At 40.9% G+C, this 6,458-nt stretch overlaps 1 protein-coding gene across 1 annotated transcript in view; it reads left to right on the plus strand.

Moving 5' to 3' along the window:
• Positions 1–6,458, plus strand: part of si:cabz01090165.1 (uncharacterized protein LOC100333421 homolog) — a 531,188-nt gene that overhangs the window by 315,212 nt on the left and 209,518 nt on the right. The window lies entirely within an intron of this gene.

The following is a 6,458-nucleotide window of genomic DNA, read 5'->3' on the forward strand; positions in this document are numbered from 1 at the left end:
TGGAACCCCACAGACGACTTACCCGCACAATGTACAAGCAAATCCGAAATTCTCCTTTTATGAGAATAAGTCAGATTATTGGTGGAGGTAATAATACACCAGTGATGACATATTTATGAATGCAGACATCAATTTTTGCCAATAAACAACTGAAAATGTTACACAATGTCCCTTTAAAGTAGACAGCACTTCTTATGTGCAATGCTCACTTGCAGAGTTAGGGAGCTGGACAGTTATGTTCACATTTTACAAAATGTTTTTTAATATTTTCCTCATTAAGGATGGATTATTTCACCCACCCTCAACCTAACTGCACATCTCTGTGCGTAACAAGCAGTGAACCTGCCTATGTCAGCACGTTACTATGTGAATAATGCACCCCTTTAAATAGCAGGAAAACATTGTACAGTTCCAACTTTATACCAATTTTTTGATGGACAATTGCTTTCTGCTGACTATAGCAACACGCCATCAATTTTAAGAGCAGCATGCCCATGGGCAAACAGATGGGTGCAAGTACATTTGCTACTTACACAACATGGGCACTGGCCAAGAAAAATACTGTGTCAGTCTGAAACTAGCAATGTCAGTTACGTGCCGCTTTGCGTGCCGCTTTGCACTGGGTGAAAAACAGTGTCCATCATGTTCATTTTAAATAAAACCAAAAGGTTAAATCATTATTTTGCATTAATCCACCAGGCAGTTGTGCAGATTTCATCATGAAGTTACAGATGAAAAGTCAGGGGATCATCAAAGTCTGTAGGATTCATGCTCTAGAGGTCTGTTTCAGATATTGTGGCAGTGCATCCAACTGTTGTTGAGATAAAACAAATCAACTAACCAATCAACGTATTCTCATAGAAAGGTTCATATGTATTTATACGTGTCTAATGAAAAATGTATGGACAACAGTTTGTATGACATCCCATGGCATTTTGTCCTTAACGTACAGTTATGTAATTAACATAAAGTCACGGAGGTTAGGTTTAGGCAATAAGAGTTGCTGTGGTTAGGTCTAGGAGAAGAAACATGGTAAGGCACCGCTCCAATGGAAAGTCGCAGGCAAAAGTCCAGTTTTTTGTGACCCATCCACCACCACAACCTGCCTTCTTACAAGCGCTCAGGACTGCTTCCTTGTTTACTCCCATCACATTGCACATTGGTCACGTGATCGCAGCCTTTCAAAATATGTGGGATATGTATGACTTTGTGTATAATGCTTTTTGTAGGAAAACATATGAAAAATTTGTGAAAACAGCCTGAACCAACTGACCAATTGACTGTACCCTTTAAGACATGGCACTAGCAGCCAAAGAGCAAACTCTGATGATTAGAGCTTATTTGTAGATTAGCAGTTCAGAGTTTTAATATTTTAATGTTAAAAAAGAAACCTTAAAATAATCATGCCCATGGTCTCTATGGCCTTACCATGGCCTTTTCTAAGTATCAAAACAACAGAAACTGAAGTGATTGCAGTCCATGCTTCCCTTTATAGAGCTAACAGAATTTTTAAAAAAAGATGTAGTCAGGGGCAGAACATACAGTGGCAGAGGGTACATGGTAGATTAGAGCAGGTGAAGATAAAGCCGATCAGAAATAATAAGAAAAAGGAAACTGCTCTGTCCTTGTATCCCACCGTCATTATCTTTCTCTTTCTCTTTGGCTGTTCCCCGCCTGCTCTCTGCCCTCCCCCTCCACCTCCCTCCCTCTTTATCTCCTCCCATTATTCTCCCCCATCACACCTCTCCTTGTCAGCATGTTGTTTTCTATTTCTGAAATGAATGTCCTCAGTTTTCATCCTCTCCTTCTCTTCACTATCTAAAACATGAATACAACAGTAAATGAATGTTTTCTTTTGCCTCCGTTTGGCTGTCCTTCCTTTTCTTTCTACCACCCACCTTTTCATTTCTTTCTCTTTCTATTTGTCTTCCCTCGTCCCCCTCGGGTCTTACTTTGTCTCGATTTATTGCTCTGTTCCTGCGTTTTGCTTCTCATTTTCTTCCATCCTACATCTCTAACTCTCTTGTCCTTTGACCATTTCTTTGTGTGAATGTATATTTACTGTAAGTATATTTTGTGCCTGTATGGACTGCTGGCAGTGCGGATCTTTGGTATTTTTAGTATCCTTGTTGTTGTGTGTGAGATTTTTGGAGGAATTTCAAGTTGATTTAGCTCCTCTTTATATTTCAATTACATTTCATGAGATGCTTTATTAAAGAATATCTCTCCCTATGTAATATTTCATTGACCATTGTTATCACCTACAGTAGGTGAAGAGATTTATTTTCCTGGTGACTGCCAGTGTGAGTGCTGTATTATTGACACGGCTACATCTAATCTAACACTGCCAGACTCCCTCTCCTTGCCCAGGGGATCGTGGGTATTTGATCTGGGCTCTGTCTCCATCTGGGCTCCAGCAGGAAAGAGAATTGCAAAGAAGTAATGCCACGCTGCTTCCAATACCTTCGGCATGCTGGGAAGTTCAGGCTTCACTCTGGCTTTTGAGAGATTCAGGTGGTGAAGGGACCAGCCAGGCGGCTTCGGTTTGTTGATAAGAGCTTCAAGACTCACCAGGATGAGATACAACAGATGATGGGGACAGATATACATTGTGGTGGAGGAAAAAGTCTGTTTAATGATACACACAGTAAAGTGTAGGTTTACCATGAAACTCTCACTTTGAGTAAAACATGACTCAGCTCAGTTGGTTCACCTGTTAGGAAGGATGCTAATTAATTGTTGGGCTGGTTAACTGACCTTAAAGGGTTTTTGTATCCACAACAATGTGTCTGTTTCAATAATACTCTATTTTAAACTGCATGTTTTCAAAGTGGGCTTTGGGGGATGAAAACATGAAGTACTGTAAAATGTTGCCATCTGTTAGTAATCTGGGAACTACAACTTGAGCCCTGTTGTTTTGACCTATATTTTGTTTACATTTTTGGCATGTTTGCACCATTAACGTTATGCCAATTACCTGTAAGCAGCTCCCCTTTTGCATTGTACTCATGGATGTACAGACAACTATTGCTGGATTACTTTCATGTGGGAGAAAATGGAAAAACATGGAGAAATTATACTAAAAGTGTATATGCCTGGTTTTTAAGCTAAGTCAGCCATAACTTGGCCTTTCGAGTCAGCCCAGTCACCAGAAGAAAATGTTGGCATTGCACATTTCTGCAAACACATATACACAGCACATTACATTTGTACATTTCATATGTGTCATGGCAACGTTACTAAAGTGACGTAGTATTAAGCTAACGTTGTCATTGGGGGACGGAGGGGATGGTGTATGGTGCATCATTCAGGCCAGAAGTCTGTCATTTGAGACCAACACACAACAATCCGGTTGTGTTTTAGCAATCCATGACTGTTTTACCACCGGGACTGTGCCATGAAAAGTGCCAAAACCAAATATTTTAAGCCAAAACATAATATTTTTCTAAACATAATCAAGTAGGTTTTGTGCCTAAACCTAACCAGATGTTAACCATAGCATTGCTGAAACACAACATTTCAACATATTAGCTACATGATAATGTACAAATATATCATATCTGTGGTTTGCAGAAATGTACAATGCCAACACTTTTCTGGCGACTGGGTGGTCTAAGTCAAACCAAATAGTTACACTGATGGCACCATCTAGCCTTAAGCCTTCTTCTCACTAAGATGGGTGTAAATCTAATGTCAGCAGGCGTAAAGTCAAAGTCTTGGTCGTTTATGTATCAGCAGCCTGATACACAACACAGAAGCCACAAACAACAGCCGACTTTCCTGCTAAAGTCTCCTTTTTCATCAAGCTAACTGACATACATAAACATACGTCTTATCCTTTACAAGCGACCAAACAAAAGTTCACCGATGGAAAATTCACTGTTAATTTCAAGTTAAGCTTAGATAGCTGGTCAGCTGCATTACATTGATCAGCAGCACATAACTTCCCTGCAAATGTCACCTCAGTCCATTCAGATGCTGATTTGGTCCCACAAGATTAGCTCCACAATAGCAAAACAGCAGGAGATAGTTAACAATGTGTCCTGGCAAGGCATGGTGATGCTAGGCAATAGCTGTCTTTGCTGGGCACTAACATGAATGCACCTCGAGGCGTTCGAGATGTTCCGTTCACAAGAATGACACAGACAAGGTCACAGAGACATTGAGCTTTGACCCACAACCGCCAGAATCTTATCAGCTCATCCTTAAGTCCAACTGGACTGTTGTGTCAAATAAAAAAAAATCACTCAAGGCATTCTTGAGATATCTCGATCATGAGACTGGAATGGATGTACCTATGTACGGACAGAGGGATGGACAGTAGAAAGCATAAAGCCTCTGGCCATGGCTATTGCTGGTGCAGAGGCAACAGTTTCTCCTTGCTCTGCCTGCCTTTTCTGTTTGACACCTGACTTGACCTGAACTTCCCCCAAAACACTCAAAAAGCAATCAGTCTTGATTTGACCTCAGTAATGCCAACTGACATAGATTGTCCTGGTTGCTTCTCCCCTCATGAATCATTTCAGACAGATTGGGTTGACTCGTGTTTTATTTCTTACAGCAATACAGATATTGAATAGTCATAAACACATAAAATCATTATTGTATCCAGCCATGGTATTTAAATGGTGGTTAAAAAAAGAGAAATGTATGGAAAACTTCTTCTGCCTCCTCATTGTTAGTCAGAAATATCTGAGTCACTCGACGCCTGAGGAGAATTTGCGAACTAAAAGCATGATGGCGTGATGAGAGGGAAAGTAGCAAAGAGGAGGAAGAGAAAGGGATGATAAGAGAGACGAGGAGAGCCAAAGTTGGTCAGAGAGCAGAGATGAAAGGAGAGAAACAACAGAGAAAGAGATGAGATGGCAGGATGGAGGGATGACAGGTGGATTAAAACAGAGAAAGAAGATTTGCATGAGAGCCAGAGAGGTGGAGGAGAGGACGAAGGTAAAGACGAGAGAGGATGCTGATCGATAGTCTGAGAGAGTCTAATATTGGAAACTTCTCCACTGATCTGTGGAGCGTGGGAGGACACACACACACACTCACTCAGACACACTTACGCTCATGTAGACACACAGGATCAAAATACACACACTCAAACAAATAAGTGTCTTTTCACTCACACATACAGGCCTACAGGTAGGTCTGCATCTGAATAATCTCTCTCACACACAAACACACACACGCAGTGATCTCCAACAAGCCTCCTGCCTCCATGTTTTCACCTTTTGTCAGCACAGAGAGGAGCCTGATCCTGATTATCCACCTTCTGCCTCCCTCCTTCCCTCCTCCACAAGGAGTGCCTGTTTCTCCACCTGCTACATCCTGCCAGGAAAAATCCCAAACACTCCTTCCTGTGTGGAGGAGGAGGAGGAGGTGGGGACACTTCCCAGTCTGCTGAGAACATGAAACCTGCATTGGGTTTTTGTGCTTCTGGCCATAATTCCCATTAATTACAATAACATTTTTCTCAACATGAGTAGCAACATGGGCAGTCAGACAGGCTGGAAACAAACATCTAATTTTACAAAGGAATTTAAATTATTTAGCAGTTTACACAAGCATGGTTATTACCATGATTCCCCAAACTGCTGGGTGCAATGGTTTGATTCGATATAGCAACTTTGAAATAATACATACTGTAACTGAAAAGTACAGTATATCTCACTGAACTAAGTGAAGTACCTTAAGATTTTACTTGAGTAAATGTACTTTCATTCCACCACTACCAGTAGATTATCATGTAATGAATGATGGGAGCAATGTGACTCTGAAGGTTGGGCTCATATTAGGTTCAGGTTACTACAATACTTTATTCAAGATTAGAAAAAGATTGTGGTGTTATGCTATAAGTCAGTGAACCCTAAGTTTCCACAAATAATCATAACAATAGTCCAATCAGAATAAAAATGCCTCGTGTAACCACTTAAATCTGAAAAGACTGGCCCGATCCAGCCTGATCGCAAGGAAATTTCAATCGGGTTGAGAGGGGTGGTGTAAACAGTGTAACAACATCTGTTAACTATGAAAATATTAGTTTCATAACTATTTAATTGCTTGAACCAGTTGTTTCTCTCTGGTTGGAATAATATCTTTTTGTGCATTATGCACCAGGTGGAGGTAACATTAGGTGTAGCAGGGGTGCATGTGCCGAACATGATATGCTGCAACAGCTGTTTATGCAATCTGCTGATTTTTTTCATTCTGCTGAGAATGAATCAGTCAGTCAATCAATTTTATTTATAAAGCCCAATATCACAAATCACAATTTGCCTTACAGGGCTTTACAGCACACAACATCCCTCAGTCCTTTGGACCCTCACAGCGGATAAGGAAAAACTCCCCAAAAAAAAAACCTTTAACGGGGGAAAAAACGGTAGAAACCTCAGGAAGAGCAACTGAGGAGGGATCCCTCTTCCAGGACGGACAGACGTGCAATAGATGTCGTACAGAAC

Source organism: Epinephelus moara, chromosome 2 (genome assembly GCF_006386435.1).
Source record: "Epinephelus moara isolate mb chromosome 2, YSFRI_EMoa_1.0, whole genome shotgun sequence".
In the NCBI taxonomy this organism is placed as follows: Eukaryota; Metazoa; Chordata; class Actinopteri; order Perciformes; family Serranidae; genus Epinephelus; species Epinephelus moara.